The 19,553-nt window shown below is 36.6% G+C and overlaps 1 non-coding gene across 1 annotated transcript; it reads left to right on the top strand.

Moving 5' to 3' along the window:
* Positions 1–10,258: 10,258 nt before the first annotated feature.
* Positions 10,259–10,332, top strand: TRNAS-ACU (transfer RNA serine (anticodon ACU)). The gene has a single exon. It is a non-coding gene; the product is annotated as a tRNA-Ser (tRNA).
* Positions 10,333–19,553: the final 9,221 nt, after the last annotated feature.

The following is a 19,553-nucleotide window of genomic DNA, read 5'->3' as shown; positions in this document are numbered from 1 at the left end:
TTCCCCGAGGGTCATCCCTGAACCAAAAATGCATCTGCCTGACCGTTTTTCTGGGGATAGAAAACAGTTTTTTAATTTTAAAGAGTCTTGTAAACTGTATTTTCGTTTAAGACCAGTTTCCTCAGGTACGGAGGCTCAGCGGGTTGGAATTATAATTTCTCTGCTTCAGGGGGATCCTCAGACCTGGGCTTTTGGTTTAAAGACAGACGATCCGGCCTTATTGTCTGTAGACGCTTTTTTGAAATCTTTAGGGCTATTGTATGACGACCCTGATAGAGAGGCATCCGCAGAAAGTCAGTTGCGTGCTCTAAGACAGGGTAGGAATCCTGCAGAGAATTATTGTACGGAGTTTCGCCGTTGGTCGAACGACTGTGGCTGGAATGATCCTGCCCTGCGCAGTCAGTTTCGCCTCGGCTTATCTGAATCTATAAAAGACAGCCTCCTTCAGTATCCCGCTCCTGAGAACCTTGATAAACTCATGGAGCTCTCTATTAAAATAGATCGTCGGCTCAGAGAGCGGAGGACTGAGAAAGGGGCATCTGTAGTTTCTTTTCCCTGTGTTTCTTCCGTTCCGATAGACATGGAGGAGCCTATGCAGATTGGTCTCTCCAAATTGTCTCCGGAAGAAAGAACCAGGAGGCAAAATTCTGGTCTGTGTTTGTACTGCGGAGGTAAGGGACATTTTGCCCGTAGTTGCCCAAACAAGTCGGGAAACTTCCTGACCAAGTGAATAGTGAGGGGGTTCACTTTGGTCTACAGCTCATCTCCTCAAATAATTCACTATTGGTTCCTGCTAAAGTTTCTTATGACAGCCTCTGTTCCTCGGTCTCTGCTTTTGTGGACAGTGGAGCTGCAGGAAACTTTATGGACTTAACATGGGCCAAGGCCTTAGGTATTCCTCAGTTAACCTTAAGTAGGTGTATCACCATGCATGGTTTAGATGGGAGTCCCTTATCCAATGGGGTTATTTCTCTATGTACACCTCCTGTTTTGCTCTCGGTGGGAGCTCTACATTCTGAAAAGATTGAGTTTTTTCTTACCCATTGTCCAGCAGTTCCTGTGGTTCTGGGTCACCCTTGGCTGGCCTTTCATAATCCCATCATAGATTGGCAGTCTGGGGAGATTCTACAATGGAGTACCATCTGTGATAAAGAATGTATTACACTTCCTATCCGAGTAGCTGCTGCCAGGCCCGCACATATTCCTGGAGAGTACCAAGATTTTTTGGATGTGTTTTCCAAGGGCAATGCGGATATTTTGCCTCCCCATAGGCCTTATGATTGGACCATTTCTCATTATCAAAAAAGTCAATCCAGTTGCTTTCCGGTTACAGCTACCAAAAACGTTACGAATCGGAAATACCTTCCATTGCTCTTTGCTCAAACCATATGTTTCATCTAGCAGATTTCCTCGTAAAAAACCTCAGGGGAGATCACCAGTTATTGTACAGGGTCAGCAGGAGTTCGTGGTTGAGAAGGTTCTCGATTCCAAGCTGTCCCGGGGTCGGCTTTATTTTTTGGTGCATTGGAGAGGTTATGGTCCTGAGGAAAGGTCGTGGGTCCTAGATGAGGACCTTCATGCCCCAAGGCTCAAAAGGGCATTTTTTCAGGAATTTCCTCAGAAACCCGGATTTAGGGGTTCCTTGACCCCTCCTCAAGGGGGGGGTACTGTTAGGCGCCGAGGGTCCGCTCGTCAGTGCGGCCGGCGCCTAGCAACGGGGACGCCACTGTCGGATCGTGTTCCCCGTTGCTGGGTCTAAGTTTATATCATCACTGGTTTCCTGGCTGTGTAGCATGCAGCTGCACGGCATGTTGTAATTATCACTCATCTGTTTCCCTGGCCATGCAGCTTGTCAGCTGCATGGCATTTAATCCAATCAGCCTCCAAACAGCTGATTGGAAGACTCTCTGTTAAAAGCACTCCCAGGACTCCTCACAGACGCCGGTGATAGCTTCCTGTTTGCCTGATTCTGCTGCAGAGAGAGTTCCCAGTCCCGGTCTGTTCGTTTGTTCCTGTTCTCAGTGATCCAGTACTCGGAAGTTACCATCTGTTCCTGGAGTCTGACCGAGCACCTTTAACATCTGGTGGTGTTCGTGAGTCGCGGCGCAGCCGTGTGTTGCGGCTTGTCCGCTACTATTTATTATTGTGTTTATTTTGAGTTCTGGTGCTTTGCGGAGGATTCCGCTTCCACAAGATCCACTCTGGTGTCCAGCGGTGCCGGATAGGAGTGTCGGATCCGTGGATCCTTGGTTGTCCTTTTCCCTGGCGGCTAGTCCGCACATACCTTTTGATTTAGTTAAGTTAGCTTGTAACCCCTGGCTTGGTTGCTTAGTCAGAGGGCCCCTTGTTATCTCCCTGTCTCGGACTTCCCCTTGTCTCCCATTAAGACCTGCGGGGGCATCGGGGTTGGGCAGACATAATCCGCCCTTCGAACGCGGCTGCCATGGGCTCAAGCAACCATAGTCTCGCAGGGGATTTCTGATAACACGGGCGAGACAACGGAGTTAGGGCGCCAGGGGTTACTAGGCTCTCCAGCTCCCACAACCTGTATTTCATTCCTGTACTCAGATCTCTGCCATAAGATCTTCTCCAGTCTGGAGTACAGGAATCGTAACAGTTTAATGTGAAAACAAGGTGATATCTAATTAGCACACAGGTAAGGAATTAAGAAAATCTTTATTTAAGGGTGAAGATGTTGCTCACAAAATCGTTGCCCCAATGCATCATTGAAATTCAAGCTGGAAAGATGATTTTAATATATCACTTGTACATTTTGTATTGCTCTTCTGGTGACAATGTAGTTTGTTTTTGTCAATTACCATTTTAATAATAGGGTAAAGAAAATTAAGTGGATTTTTGAAAGAAAACAATACTGTCAATATACTATTAAAACAAATTAAAATGGTAAAAGTTATTGTACTTTAAGTAAAAATAAAAGAGCAAAAATATCAATCCCAGTTTTGATTACTTAAATGAACAAAAAAAAATGCATATAGCAAAGGATAGTTTCAATCTGCCTACCGCTGGGTTTTGGGCCCAGCATGCTTCCATTGCTGTACTCTGCTGCACATGTAAGTGCAAGAGATCCTGAAGCACTCACTCATCATGGGAAAGTACCAATGTGTTTCTTCGTTGGTTGATGGAAGAAACATTTTACAAAAACTCTCCAGATTATTGACTTTTTAAAGTTTTTCTAGGAAACGTTTTAGATGAATGCTTATTAGCCTTTGTCAGTATGTACTTTTGCAAAGTGTCTTTGTGGCGCAATCAGTTAGTGTGCACGGCTATTAACCAAAAGGTTGGTGGTTCAATCCCACCCAGGCACGTAATTGACCTTGTTATCAGATTTTGGTGATCTTTAAGTAGACAAGTCAAAATTTCAAACCCCCTGTTATGGTGTAGGGTACCTGGCCTTCTCTGATGTAATCAGAGTTAGATTTGATTCAGTGATTTTATAAAAACAGCTAGGAAGCACTATTTAGCAGTGGGTTGCAGAGAAAAAGAAATATGCTGGCAAAAAAAATCCAATTGAGTGATTAAACAGCTCTTCATTTTCTGGCTTTATTTTTATGCTAACAAATTTGTTCTCTGAAAAGTGTCCACAAAGCCAAGTCTCTGATTAACACCTTTGTAGGGATGGTTTTTCACCTATTACTAAATTAAACTTGCTTCATTGGAAAGGCAGCAAGATGCATCCTCATTTCAATTTCTACTGAAATAATACAGGTTGACACCAGGAAACATTAACGCCACTGCATCCTTGCTGCTTTCACATGTGGAAGTTTGTTTAATGTGAAAACAAGGTGATATCTAATTAGCACACAGGTAAGGAATTAAGAAAACCTTTATTTAAGGGTAAAGATGTTTCTCACAAAATCGTTGCCCCAATGCATCATTGAAATTCAAGCTGGAAAAATGATTTTAATATATCACTTGTACATTTTGTATTGCTCTTCTGGTGACAATGTAGTTTGTTTTTGTCAATTACCCTTTTAATAATAGGGTAAAGAAAATTAAGTGGATTTTTTAAAGAAAACTATACTGTCAATATACTATTCAAACAAATTAAAATGGTAAAAGTTATTGTACTTCAAGTAAAAATAAAAGAGCAAAAATATCAATCCCAGTTTTGATTACTTAAATTAACAAAAAAAATGCATATAGCAAAGGATAGTTTCAATCTGCCTACCTCTGGGTTATGGGCCCAGCATGCTTCCATTGCAGTACTCTGCTGCACATGTAAGTGCAAGAGATCCTGAAGCACTCACTCATCATGGGAAAGTACCAATGTGTTTCTTCATTGGTTGATGGAAGAAACATCTTACAAAAACTCTCCAGATTATTGACTTTTTAAAGTTTTTCTAGGAAACGTTCTAGATGTATGCTTATTAGACTTTGTCAGTATGTACTTTTTGCAAAGTGTCTCTGTGGCGCAATCGGTTAGTGTGTCCGGCTACTAACCAAAAGGTTGGTGGTTCAATCCCAACCAGGGACGTAATTGACCTTGTTATCAGATTTTGGTGATCTTTAAGTAGACAAGTCAAAATTTCAAACCCCCTGTTATGCTGTAGGGTACCTGGCCTTCTCTGATGTAGTTAGATTTGACTCAGTGATTTTATAAAAACAGCTAGGAAGCACAATTTAGCAGTGGGTTGCAGAGAAAAAGAAATATGCTGGCAAAAAAAATCCAATTGAGTGATTAAACAGCTCTTCATTTTCTGGCTTTATTTTTATGCTAACAAATTTGTTCTTTGAAAAGTGTCCACAAAGCCAAGTCTCTGATTAACACCTTTGTAGGGATGGTTTTTCACCTATTACTAAATTAAACTTGCTTCATTGGAAAGGCAGCAAGATGCATCCTCAATTCAATGTCTACTGAAATAATACAGGTTGACACCAGGAAACATTAACGCCACTGTATCCTTGCTGCTTTCTCATGTGGAAGTCTGTTTAATGTGAAAACAAGGTGATATCTAATTAGCACACAGGTAAGGAATTAAGAAAATCTTTATTTAAGGGTGAAGATGTTGCTCACAAAATCGTTGCCCCAATGCATCATTGAAATTCAAGCTGGAAAGATGATTTTAATATATCACTTGTACATTTTGTATTGCTCTTCTGGTGACAATGTAGTTTGTTTTTGTCAATTACCATTTTAATAATAGGGTAAAGAAAATTAAGTGGATTTTTGAAAGAAAACAATACTGTCAATATACTATTAAAACAAATTAAAATGGTAAAAGTTATTGTACTTTAAGTAAAAATAAAAGAGCAAAAATATCAATCCCAGTTTTGATTACTTAAATGAACAAAAAAAAATGCATATAGCAAAGGATAGTTTCAATCTGCCTACCGCTGGGTTTTGGGCCCAGCATGCTTCCATTGCTGTACTCTGCTGCACATGTAAGTGCAAGAGATCCTGAAGCACTCACTCATCATGGGAAAGTACCAATGTGTTTCTTCGTTGGTTGATGGAAGAAACATTTTACAAAAACTCTCCAGATTATTGACTTTTTAAAGTTTTTCTAGGAAACGTTTTAGATGAATGCTTATTAGCCTTTGTCAGTATGTACTTTTGCAAAGTGTCTTTGTGGCGCAATCAGTTAGTGTGCACGGCTATTAACCAAAAGGTTGGTGGTTCAATCCCACCCAGGGACGTAATTGACCTTGTTATCAGATTTTGGTGATCTTTAAGTAGACAAGTCAAAATTTCAAATCCCCCTGTTCTGGTGTAGGGTACCTGGCCTTCTCTGATGTAATCAGAGTTAGATTTGATTCAGTGATTTTATAAAAACAGCTAGGAAGCACAATTTAGCAGTGGGTTGCAGAGAAAAAGAAATATGCTGGCAAAAAAAAATCCAATTGAGTGATTAAACAGCTCTTCATTTTCTGGCTTTATTTTTATGCTAACAAATTTGTTCTCTGAAAAGTGTCCACAAAGCCAAGTCTCTGATTAACACCTTTGTAGGGATGGTTTTTCACCTATTACTAAATTAAACTTGCTTCATTGGAAAGGCAGCAAGATGCATCCTCATTTCAATGTCTACTGAAATAATACAGGTTGACACCAGGAAACATTAACGCCACTGCATCCTTGCTGCTTTCTCATGTAGAAGTCTGTTTAATGTGAAAACAAGGTGATATCTAATTAGCACACAGGTAAGGAATTAAGAAAATCTTTATTTAAGGGTGAAGATGTTTCTCACAAAATCGTTGCCCCAATGCATCATTGAAATTCAAGCTGGAAAGATGATTTTAATATATCACTTGTACATTTTGTATTGCTCTTCTGGTGACAATGTAGTTTGTTTTTGTCAATTACCCTTTTAATAATAGGGTAAAGAAAATTAAGTGGATTTTTTAAAGAAAACTATACTGTCAATATACTATTAAAACAAATTAAAATGGTAAAAGTTATTGTACTTTAAGTAAAAATAAAAGAGCAAAAATATCAATCCCAGTTTTGATTACTTAAATGAACAAAAAAAAATGCATATAGCAAAGGATAGTTTCAATCTGCCTACCTCTGGGTTATGGGCCCAGCATGCTTCCATTGCAGTACTCTGCTGCACATGTAAGTGCAAGAGATCCTGAAGCACTCAGTCATCATGGGAAAGTACCAATGTGTTTCTTCGTTGGTTGATGGAAGAAACATCTTACAAAAACTCTCCAGATTATTGACTTTTTAAAGTTTTTCTAGGAAACGTTCTAGATGTATGCTTATTAGCCTTTGTCAGTAAGTACTTTTTACAAAGTGTCTCTGTGGCGCAATCGGTTAGTGTGTCTGGCTACTAACAAAAGGTTGGTGGTTCAATCCCACCCAGGGACGTAATTGACCTTGTTATCAGATTTTGGTGATCTTTAAGTAGACAAGTCAAAATTTCAAACCCCCTGTTATGGTGTAGGGTACCTGGCCTTCTCTGATGTAATCAGAGTTAGATTTGATTCAGTGATTTTATAAAAACAGATAGGAAGCACAATTTAGCAGTGGGTTGCAGAGACAAAGAAATATGCTGGCAAAAAAAATCCAATTGAGTGATTAAACAGCTCTTCATTTTCTGGCTTTATTTTTATGCTAACAAATTTGTTCTCTGAAAAGTGTCCACAAAGCCAAGTCTCTGATTAACACCTTTGTAGGGATGGTTTTTCACCTATTACTAAATTAAACTTGCTTCATTGGAAAGGCAGCAAGATGCATCCTCATTTCAATTTCTACTGAAATAATACAGGTTGACACCAGGAAACATTAACGCCACTGCATCCTTGCTGCTTTCTCATGTGGAAGTTTGTTTAATGTGAAAACAAGGTGATATCTAATTAGCACACAGGTAAGGAATTAAGAAAATCTTTATTTAAGGGTGAAGATGTTTCTCACAAAATCGTTGCCCCAATGCATCATTGAAATTCAAGCTGGAAAGATGATTTTAATATATCACTTGTACATTTTGTATTGCTCTTCTGGTGACAATGTAGTTTGTTTTTGTCAATTACCCTTTTAATAATAGGGTAAAGAAAATTAAGTGGATTTTTTAAAGAAAACTATACTGTCAATATACTATTCAAACAAATTAAAATGGTAAAAGTTATTGTACTTCAAGTAAAAATAAAAGAGCAAAAATATCAATCCCAGTTTTGATTACTTAAATTAACAAAAAAAAATGCATATAGCAAAGGATAGTTTCAATCTGCCTACCTCTGGGTTATGGGCCCAGCATGCTTCCATTGCAGTACTCTGCTGCACATGTAAGTGCAAGAGATCCTGAAGCACTCACTCATCATGGGAAAGTACCAATGTGTTTCTTCGTTGGTTGATGGAAGAAACATCTTACAAAAACTCTCCAGATTATTGACTTTTTAAAGTTTTTCTAGGAAACGTTCTAGATGTATGCTTATTAGCCTTTGTCAGTATGGACTTTTTGCAAAGTGTCTCTGTAGCGCAATCAGCTAGTGTGTCCGGCTACTAACCAAAAGGTTGGTGGTTCAATCCCAACCAGGGACGTAATTGACCTTGTTATAAGATTTTGGTGATCTTTAAGTAGACAAGTCAAAATTTCAAACCCCCTGTTATGGTGTAGGGTACCTGGCCTTCTCTGATGTAATTAGATTTGATTCATTGATTTTATAAAAACAGCTAGAAAGCACAATTTAGCAGTGGGTTGCAGAGAAAAAGAAATATGCTGGCAAAAAAATCCAATTGAGTGATTAAATAGCTCTTCATTTTCTGGCTTTATTTTTATGCTAACAAATTTGTTCTCTGAAAAGTGTCCACAAAGCCAAGTCTCTGATTAACACCTTTGTAGGGATGGTTTTTCACCTATTACTAAATTAAACTTGCTTCATTGGAAAGGCAGCAAGATGCATCCTCATTTCAATGTCTACTGAAATAATACAGGTTGACACCAGGAAACATTAACGCCACTGCATCCTTGCTGCTTTCTCATGTAGAAGTCTGTTTAATGTGAAAACAAGGTGATATCTAATTAGCACACAGGTAAGGAATTAAGAAAATCTTTATTTAAGGGTGAAGATGTTTCTCACAAAATCGTTGCCCCAATGCATCATTGAAATTCAAGCTGGAAAGATGATTTTAATATATCACTTGTACATTTTGTATTGCTCTTCTGGTGACAATGTAGTTTGTTTTTGTCAATTACCCTTTTAATAATAGGGTAAAGAAAATTAAGTGGATTTTTTAAAGAAAACTATACTGTCAATATACTATTCAAACAAATTAAAATGGTAAAAGTTATTGTACTTCAAGTAAAAATAAAAGAGCAAAAATATCAATCCCAGTTTTGATTACTTAAATTAACAAAAAAAAATGCATATAGCAAAGGATAGTTTCAATCTGCCTACCTCTGGGTTATGGGCCCAGCATGCTTCCATTGCAGTACTCTGCTGCACATGTAAGTGCAAGAGATCCTGAAGCACTCAGTCATCATGGGAAAGTACCAATGTGTTTCTTCGTTGGTTGATGGAAGAAACATCTTACAAAAACTCTCCAGATTATTGACTTTTTAAAGTTTTTCTAGGAAACGTTCTAGATGTATGCTTATTAGCCTTTGTCAGTAAGTACCTTTTGCAAAGTGTCTCTGTGGCGCAATCGGTTAGTGTGTCCGGCTACTAACCAAAAGGTTGGTGGTTCAATCCAACCCAGGGACGTAATTGACCTTGTTATCAGATTTTGGTGATCTTTAAGTAGACAAGTCAAAATTTCAAACCCCCTATTATGGTGTAGGGTACCTGGCCTTCTCTGATGTAATCAGAGTTAGATTTGAATCATTGATTTTATAAAAACAGCTAGGAAGCACAATTTAGCAGTGGGTTGTAGAGAAAAAGAAATATGCTGGCAAAAAAAATCCAATTGAGTGATTAAACAGCTCTTCATTTTCTGGCTTTATTTTTATGCTAACAAATTTGTTCTCTGAAAAGTGTCCACAAAGCCAAGTCTCTGATTAACACCTTTGTAGGGATGGTTTTTCACCTATTACTAAATTAAACTTGCTTCATTGGAAAGGCAGCAAGATGCATCCTCATTTCAATGTCTACTGAAATAATACAGGTTGACACCAGGAAACATTAACGCCACTGCATCCTTGCTGCTTTCTCATGTAGAAGTCTGTTTAATGTGAAAACAAGGTGATATCTAATTAGCACACAGGTAAGGAATTAAGAAAATCTTTATTTAAGGGTGAAGATGTTTCTCACAAAATCGTTGCCCCAATGCATCATTGAAATTCAAGCTGGAAAGATGATTTTAATATATCACTTGAACATTTTGTATTGCTCTTCTGGTGACAATGTAGTTTGTTTTTGTCAATTACCCTTTTAATAATAGGGTAAAGAAAATTAAGTGGATTTTTTAAAGAAAACTATACTGTCAATATACTATTAAAACAAATTAAAATGGTAAAAGTTATTGTACTTTAAGTAAAAATAAAAGAGCAAAAATATCAATCCCAGTTTTGATTACTTAAATTAACAAAAAAAAATGCATATAGCAAAGGATAGTTTCAATCTGCCTACCTCTGGGTTATGGGCCCAGCATGCTTCCATTGCAGTACTCTGCTGCACATGTAAGTGCAAGAGATCCTGAAGCACTCAGTCATCATGGGAAAGTACCAATGTGTTTCTTCGTTGGTTGATGGAAGAAACATCTTACAAAAACTCTCCAGATTATTGACTTTTTAAAGTTTTTCTAGGAAACGTTCTAGATGTATGCTTATTAGCCTTTGTCAGTATGTACTTTTTACAAAGTGTCTCTGTGGCGCAATCGGTTAGTGTGTTTGGCTACTAACCAAAAAGTTGGTGGTTCAATCCCACCCAGGGACGTAATTGACCTTGTTATCAGATTTTGGTGATCTTTAAGTAGACAAGTCAAAATTTCAAACCCCCTGTTATGGTGTAGGGTACCTGGCCTTCTCTGATGTAATCAGAGTTAGATTTGATTCAGTGATTTTATAAAAACAGCTAGGAAGCACTATTTAGCAGTGGGTTGCAGAGAAAAAGAAATATGCTGGCAAAAAAAATCCAATTGAGTGATTAAACAGCTCTTCATTTTCTGGCTTTATTTTTATGCTAACAAATTTGTTCTCTGAAAAGTGTCCACAAAGCCAAGTCTCTGATTAACACCTTTGTAGGGATGGTTTTTCACCTATTACTAAATTAAACTTGCTTCATTGGAAAGGCAGCAAGATGCATCCTCATTTCAATTTCTACTGAAATAATACAGGTTGACACCAGGAAACATTAACGCCACTGCATCCTTGCTGCTTTCACATGTGGAAGTTTGTTTAATGTGAAAACAAGGTGATATCTAATTAGCACACAGGTAAGGAATTAAGAAAACCTTTATTTAAGGGTAAAGATGTTTCTCACAAAATCGTTGCCCCAATGCATCATTGAAATTCAAGCTGGAAAGATGATTTTAATATATCACTTGTACATTTTGTATTGCTCTTCTGGTGACAATGTAGTTTGTTTTTGTCAATTACCCTTTTAATAATAGGGTAAAGAAAATTAAGTGGATTTTTTAAAGAAAACTATACTGTCAATATACTTTTCAAACAAATTAAAATGGTAAAAGTTATTGTACTTCAAGTAAAAATAAAAGAGCAAAAATATCAATCCCAGTTTTGATTACTTAAATTAACAAAAAAAATGCATATAGCAAAGGATAGTTTCAATCTGCCTACCTCTGGGTTATGGGCCCAGCATGCTTCCATTGCAGTACTCTGCTGCACATGTAAGTGCAAGAGATCCTGAAGCACTCACTCATCATGGGAAAGTACCAATGTGTTTCTTCATTGGTTGATGGAAGAAACATCTTACAAAAACTCTCCAGATTATTGACTTTTTAAAGTTTTTCTAGGAAACATTCTAGATGTATGCTTATTAGACTTTGTCAGTATGTACTTTTTGCAAAGTGTCTCTGTGGCGCAATCGGTTAGTGTGTCCGGCTACTAACCAAAAGGTTGGTGGTTCAATCCCAACCAGGGACGTAATTGACCTTGTTATCAGATTTTGGTGATCTTTAAGTAGACAAGTCAAAATTTCAAACCCCCTATTATGCTGTAGGGTACCTGGCCTTCTCTGATGTAGTTAGATTTGACTCAGTGATTTTATAAAAACAGCTAGGAAGCACAATTTAGCAGTGGGTTGCAGAGAAAAAGAAATATGCTGGCAAAAAAAATCCAATTGAGTGATTAAACAGCTCTTCATTTTCTGGCTTTATTTTTATGCTAACAAATTTGTTCTTTGAAAAGTGTCCACAAAGCCAAGTCTCTGATTAACACCTTTGTAGGGATGGTTTTTCACCTATTACTAAATTAAACTTGCTTCATTGGAAAGGCAGCAAGATGCATCCTCAATTCAATGTCTACTGAAATAATACAGGTTGACACCAGGAAACATTAACGCCACTGTATCCTTGCTGCTTTCTCATGTGGAAGTCTGTTTAATGTGAAAACAAGGTGATATCTAATTAGCACACAGGTAAGGAATTAAGAAAATCTTTATTTAAGGGTGAAGATGTTGCTCACAAAATCGTTGCCCCAATGCATCATTGAAATTCAAGCTGGAAAGATGATTTTAATATATCACTTGTACATTTTGTATTGCTCTTCTGGTGACAATGTAGTTTGTTTTTGTCAATTACCATTTTAATAATAGGGTAAAGAAAATTAAGTGGATTTTTGAAAGAAAACAATACTGTCAATATACTATTAAAACAAATTAAAATGGTAAAAGTTATTGTACTTTAAGTAAAAATAAAAGAGCAAAAATATCAATCCCAGTTTTGATTACTTAAATGAACAAAAAAAAATGCATATAGCAAAGGATAGTTTCAATCTGCCTACCGCTGGGTTTTGGGCCCAGCATGCTTCCATTGCTGTACTCTGCTGCACATGTAAGTGCAAGAGATCCTGAAGCACTCACTCATCATGGGAAAGTACCAATGTGTTTCTTCGTTGGTTGATGGAAGAAACATTTTACAAAAACTCTCCAGATTATTGACTTTTTAAAGTTTTTCTAGGAAACGTTTTAGATGAATGCTTATTAGCCTTTGTCAGTATGTCCTTTTGCAAAGTGTCTTTGTGGCGCAATCAGTTAGTGTGCACGGCTATTAACCAAAAGGTTGGTGGTTCAATCCCACCCAGGCACGTAATTGACCTTGTTATCAGATTTTGGTGATCTTTAAGTAGACAAGTCAAAATTTCAAACTCCCTGTTATGGTGTAGGGTACCTGGCCTTCTCTGATGTAATCAGAGTTAGATTTGATTCAGTGATTTTATAAAAACAGATAGGAAGCACAATTTAGCAGTGGGTTGCAGAGAAAAAGAAATATGCTGGCAAAAAAAATCCAATTGAGTGATTAAACAGCTCTTCATTTTCTGACTTTATTTTTATGCTAACAAATTTGTTCTCTGAAAAGTGTCCACAAAGCCAAGTCTCTGATTAACACCTTTGTAGGGATGGTTTTTCACCTATTACTAAATTAAACTTGCTTCATTGGAAAGGCAGCAAGATGCATCCTCATTTCAATTTCTACTGAAATAATACAGGTTGACACCAGGAAACATTAACGCCACTGCATCCTTGCTGCTTTCTCATGTGGAAGTTTGTTTAATGTGAAAACAAGGTGATATCTAATTAGCACACAGGTAAGGAATTAAGAAAATCTTTATTTAAGGGTGAAGATGTTTCTCACAAAATCGTTGCCCCAATGCATCATTGAAATTCAAGCTGGAAAGATGATTTTAATATATCACTTGTACATTTTGTATTGCTCTTCTGGTGACAATGTAGTTTGTTTTTGTCAATTACCCTTTTAATAATAGGGTAAAGAAAATTAAGTGGATTTTTTAAAGAAAACTATACTGTCAATATACTATTCAAACAAATTAAAATGGTAAAAGTTATTGTACTTCAAGTAAAAATAAAAGAGCAAAAATATCAATCCCAGTTTTGATTACTTAAATTAACAAAAAAAAATGCATATAGCAAAGGATAGTTTCAATCTGCCTACCTCTGGGTTATGGGCCCAGCATGCTTCCATTGCAGTACTCTGCTGCACATGTAAGTGCAAGAGATCCTGAAGCACTCACTCATCATGGGAAAGTACCAATGTGTTTCTTCGTTGGTTGATGGAAGAAACATTTTACAAAAACTCTCCAGATTATTGACTTTTTAAAGTTTTTCTAGGAAACGTTCTAGATGTATGCTTATTAGCCTTTGTCAGTATGTACTTTTTGGGAAGTGTCTCTGTGGCGCAATCGGTTAGTGTGTCCGGCTACTAACCAAAAGGTTGGTGGTTTAATCCCAACCAGGGACGTAATTGACCTTGTTATCAGATTTTGGTGATCTTTAAGTAGACAAGTCAAAATTTCAAACCCCCTGTTATGGTGTAGGGTACCTGGCCTTCTCTGATGTAATAAGAGTTAGATTTGATTCAGTGATTTTATAAAAACAGCTAGGAAGCACAATTTAGCAGTGGGTTGCAGAGAAAAAGAAATATGCTGGCAAAAAAAATCCAATTGAGTGATTAAACAGCTCTTCATTTTCTGGCTTTATTTTTATGCTAACAAATTTGTTCTCTGAAAAGTGTCCACAAAGCCAAGTCTCTGATTAACACCTTTGTAGGGATGGTTTTTCACCTATTACTAAATTAAACTTGCTTCATTGGAAAGGCAGCAAGATGCATCCTCATTTCAATGTCTACTGAAATAATACAGGTTGACACCAGGAAACATTAACGCCACTGCATCCTTGCTGCTTTCTCATGTAGAAGTCTGTTTAATGTGAAAACAAGGTGATATCTAATTAGCACACAGGTAAGGAATTAAGAAAATCTTTATTTAAGGGTGAAGATGTTTCTCACAAAATCGTTGCCCCAATGCATCATTGAAATTCAAGCTGGAAAGATGATTTTAATATATCACTTGTACATTTTGTATTGCTCTTCTGGTGACAATGTAGTTTGTTTTTGTCAATTACCCTTTTAATAATAGGGTAAAGAAAATTAAGTGGATTTTTTAAAGAAAACTATACTGTCAATATACTATTCAAACAAATTAAAATGGTAAAAGTTATTGTACTTTAAGTAAAAATAAAAGAGCAAAAATATCAATCCCAGTTTTGATTACTTAAATTAACAAAAAAAAAATGCATATAGCAAAGGATAGTTTCAATCTGCCTACCTCTGGGTTATGGGCCCAGCATGCTTCCATTGCAGTACTCTGCTGCACATGTAAGTGCAAGAGATCCTGAAGCACTCACTCATCATGGGAAAGTACCAATGTGTTTCTTCATTGGTTGATGGAAGAAACATCTTACAAAAACTCTCCAGATTATTGACTTTTTAAAGTTTTTCTAGGAAACGTTCTAGATGTATGCTTATTAGACTTTGTCAGTATGTACTTTTTGCAAAGTGTCTCTGTGGCGCAATCGGTTAGTGTGTCTGGCTACTAACCAAAAGGTTGGTGGTTCAATCCCAACCAGGAACGTAATTGACCTTGTTATCAGATTTTGGTGATCTTTAAGTAGACAAGTCAAAATTTCAAACCCCCTGTTATGCTGTAGGGTACCTGGCCTTCTCTGATGTAGTTAGATTTGACTCAGTGATTTTATAAAAACAGCTAGGAAGCACAATTTAGCAGTGGGTTGCAGAGAAAAAGAAATATGCTGGCAAAAAAAATCCAATTGAGTGATTAAACAGCTCTTCATTTTCTGGCTTTATTTTTATGCTAACAAATTTGTTCTTTGAAAAGTGTCCACAAAGCCAAGTCTCTGATTAACACCTTTGTAGGGATGGTTTTTCACCTATTACTAAATTAAACTTGCTTCATTGGAAAGGCAGCAAGATGCATCCTCAATTCAATGTCTACTGAAATAATACAGGTTGACACCAGGAAACATTAACGCCACTGTATCCTTGCTGCTTTCTCATGTGGAAGTCTGTTTAATGTGAAAACAAGGTGATATCTAATTAGCACACAGGTAAGGAATTAAGAAAATCTTTATTTAAGGGTGAAGATGTTGCTCACAAAATCGTTGCCCCAATGCATCATTGAAATTCAAGCTGGAAAGATGATTTTAATATATCACTTGTACATTTTGTATTGCTCTTCTGGTGACAATGTAGTTTGTTTTTGTCAATTACCATTTTAATAATAGGGTAAAGAAAATTAAGTGGATTTTTGAAAGAAAACAATACTGTCAATATACTATTAAAACAAATTAAAATGGTAAAAGTTATTGTACTTTAAGTAAAAATAAAAGAGCAAAAATATCAATCCCAGTTTTGATTACTTAAATGAACAAAAAAAAATGCATATAGCAAAGGATAGTTTCAATCTGCCTACCGCTGGGTTTTGGGCCCAGCATGCTTCCATTGCTGTACTCTGCTGCACATGTAAGTGCAAGAGATCCTGAAGCACTCACTCATCATGGGAAAGTACCAATGTGTTTCTTCGTTGGTTGATGGAAGAAACATTTTACAAAAACTCTCCAGATTATTGACTTTTTAAAGTTTTTCTAGGAAACGTTTTAGATGAATGCTTATTAGCCTTTGTCAGTATGTCCTTTTGCAAAGTGTCTTTGTGGCGCTATCAGTTAGTGTGCACGGCTATTAACCAAAAGGTTGGTGGTTCAATCCCACCCAGGCACGTAATTGACCTTGTTATCAGATTTTGGTGATCTTTAAGTAGACAAGTCAAAATTTCAAACTCCCTGTTATGGTGTAGGGTACCTGGCCTTCTCTGATGTAATCAGAGTTAGATTTGATTCAGTGATTTTATAAAAACAGATAGGAAGCACAATTTAGCAGTGGGTTGCAGAGAAAAAGAAATATGCTGGCAAAAAAAATCCAATTGAGTGATTAAACAGCTCTTCATTTTCTGACTTTATTTTTATGCTAACAAATTTGTTCTCTGAAAAGTGTCCACAAAGCCAAGTCTCTGATTAACACCTTTGTAGGGATGGTTTTTCACCTATTACTAAATTAAACTTGCTTCATTGGAAAGGCAGCAAGATGCATCCTCATTTCAATTTCTACTGAAATAATACAGGTTGACACCAGGAAACATTAACGCCACTGCATCCTTGCTGCTTTCTCATGTGGAAGTTTGTTTAATGTGAAAACAAGGTGATATCTAATTAGCACACAGGTAAGGAATTAAGAAAATCTTTATTTAAGGGTGAAGATGTTTCTCACAAAATCGTTGCCCCAATGCATCATTGAAATTCAAGCTGGAAAGATGATTTTAATATATCACTTGTACATTTTGTATTGCTCTTCTGGTGACAATGTAGTTTGTTTTTGTCAATTACCCTTTTAATAATAGGGTAAAGAAAATTAAGTGGATTTTTTAAAGAAAACTATACTGTCAATATACTATTCAAACAAATTAAAATGGTAAAAGTTATTGTACTTCAAGTAAAAATAAAAGAGCAAAAATATCAATCCCAGTTTTGATTACTTAAATTAACAAAAAAAAATGCATATAGCAAAGGATAGTTTCAATCTGCCTACCTCTGGGTTATGGGCCCAGCATGCTTCCATTGCAGTACTCTGCTGCACATGTAAGTGCAAGAGATCCTGAAGCACTCACTCATCATGGGAAAGTACCAATGTGTTTCTTCGTTGGTTGATGGAAGAAACATTTTACAAAAACTCTCCAGATTATTGACTTTTTAAAGTTTTTCTAGGAAACGTTCTAGATGTATGCTTATTAGCCTTTGTCAGTATGTACTTTTTGGGAAGTGTCTCTGTGGCGCAATCGGTTAGTGTGTCCGGCTACTAACCAAAAGGTTGGTGGTTTAATCCCAACCAGGGACGTAATTGACCTTGTTATCAGATTTTGGTGATCTTTAAGTAGACAAGTCAAAATTTCAAACCCCCTGTTATGGTGTAGGGTACCTGGCCTTCTCTGATGTAATAAGAGTTAGATTTGATTCAGTGATTTTATAAAAACAGCTAGGAAGCACAATTTAGCAGTGGGTTGCAGAGAAAAAGAAATATGCTGGCAAAAAAAATCCAATTGAGTGATTAAACAGCTCTTCATTTTCTGGCTTTATTTTTATGCTAACAAATTTGTTCTCTGAAAAGTGTCCACAAAGCCAAGTCTCTGATTAACACCTTTGTAGGGATGGTTTTTCACCTATTACTAAATTAAACTTGCTTCATTGGAAAGGCAGCAAGATGCATCCTCATTTCAATGTCTACTGAAATAATACAGGTTGACACCAGGAAACATTAACGCCACTGCATCCTTGCTGCTTTCTCATGTAGAAGTCTGTTTAATGTGAAAACAAGGTGATATCTAATTAGCACACATGTAAGGAATTAAGAAAATCTTTATTTAAGGGTGAAGATGTTTCTCACAAAATCGTTGCCCCAATGCATCATTGAAATTCAAGCTGGAAAGATGATTTTAATATATCACTTGTACATTTTGTATTGCTCTTCTGGTGACAATGTAGTTTGTTTTTGTCAATTACCCTTTTAATAATAGGGTAAAGAAAATTAAGTGGATTTTTTAAAGAAAACTATACTGTCAATATACTATTAAAACAAATTAAAATGGTAAAAGTTATTGTACTTTAAGTAAAAATAAAAGAGCAAAAATATCAATCCCAGTTTTGATTACTTAAATTAACAAAAAAAAATGCATATAGCAAAGGATAGTTTCAATCTGCCTACCTCTGGGTTATGGGCCCAGCATGCTTCCATTGCAGTACTCTGCTGCACATGTAAGTGCAAGAGATCCTGAAGCACTCACTCATCATGGGAAAGTACCAATGTGTTTCTTCATTGGTTGATGGAAGAAACATCTTACAAAAACTCTCCAGATTATTGACTTTTTAAAGTTTTTCTAGGAAACGTTCTAGATGTATGCTTATTAGACTTTGTCAGTATGTACTTTTTGCAAAGTGTCTCTGTGGCGCAATCGGTTAGTGTGTCTGGCTACTAACCAAAAGGTTGGTGGTTCAATCCCAACCAGGAACGTAATTGACCTTGTTATCAGATTTTGGTGATCTTTAAGTAGACAAGTCAAAATTTCAAACCCCCTGTTATGGTGTAGGGTACCTGGCCTTCTCTGATGTAGTTAGATTTGATTCAGTGATTTTATAAAAACAGCTAGGAAGCACAATTTAGCAGTGGGTTGCAGAGAAAAAGAAATATGCTGGCAAAAAAAATCCATTTGAGTGATTAAACAGCTCTTCATTTTCTGGCTTTATTTTTATGCTAACAAATTTGTTCTTTGAAAAGTGTCCACAAAGCCAAGTCTCTGATTAACACCTTTGTAGGGATGGTTTTTCACCTATTACTAAATTAAACTTGCTTCATTAGAAAGGCAGCAAGATGCATCCTCAATTCAATGTCTACTGAAATAATACAGGTTGACACCAGGAAACATTAACGCCACTGTATCCTTGCTGCTTTCTCATGTGGAAGTCTGTTTAATGTGAAAACAAGGTGATATCTAATTAGCACACAGGTAAGGAATTAAGAAAATCTTTATTTAAGGGTGAAGATGTTTCTCACAAAATCGTTGCCCCAATGCATCATTGAAATTCAAGCTGGAAAGATGATTTTAATATATCACTTGTACATTTTGTATTGCTCTTCTGGTGACAATGTAGTTTGTTTTTGTCAATTACCATTTTAATAATAGGGTAAAGAAAATTAAGTGGATTTTTGAAAGAAAACAATACTGTCAATATACTATTAAAACAAATTAAAATGGTAAAAGTTATTGTACTTTAAGTAAAAATAAAAGAGCCAAAATATCAATCCCAGTTTTGGATTACTTTAATTAACAAAAAAAAATGCATATAGCAGAGGATAGTTTCAATCTGCCTACCGCTGGGTTATGGGCCCAGCATGCTTCTATTGCTGTACTCTGCTGCACATGTAAGTGCAAGAGATCCTGAAGCACTCACTCATCATGGGAAAGTACCAATGTGTTTCTTCGTTGGTTGATGGAAGAAACATTTTACAAAAACTCTCCAGATTATTGACTTTTTAAAGTTTTTCTAGGAAACGTTTT

The sequence above is a fragment of the Pseudophryne corroboree genome, unplaced genomic scaffold, assembly GCF_028390025.1.
Source record: "Pseudophryne corroboree isolate aPseCor3 unplaced genomic scaffold, aPseCor3.hap2 scaffold_478, whole genome shotgun sequence".
NCBI lineage: Eukaryota > Metazoa > Chordata > Amphibia > Anura > Myobatrachidae > Pseudophryne > Pseudophryne corroboree.
Note: the sequence above shows the minus strand (reverse complement) of the source record. Positions and strands in the feature narration are given on the sequence as shown.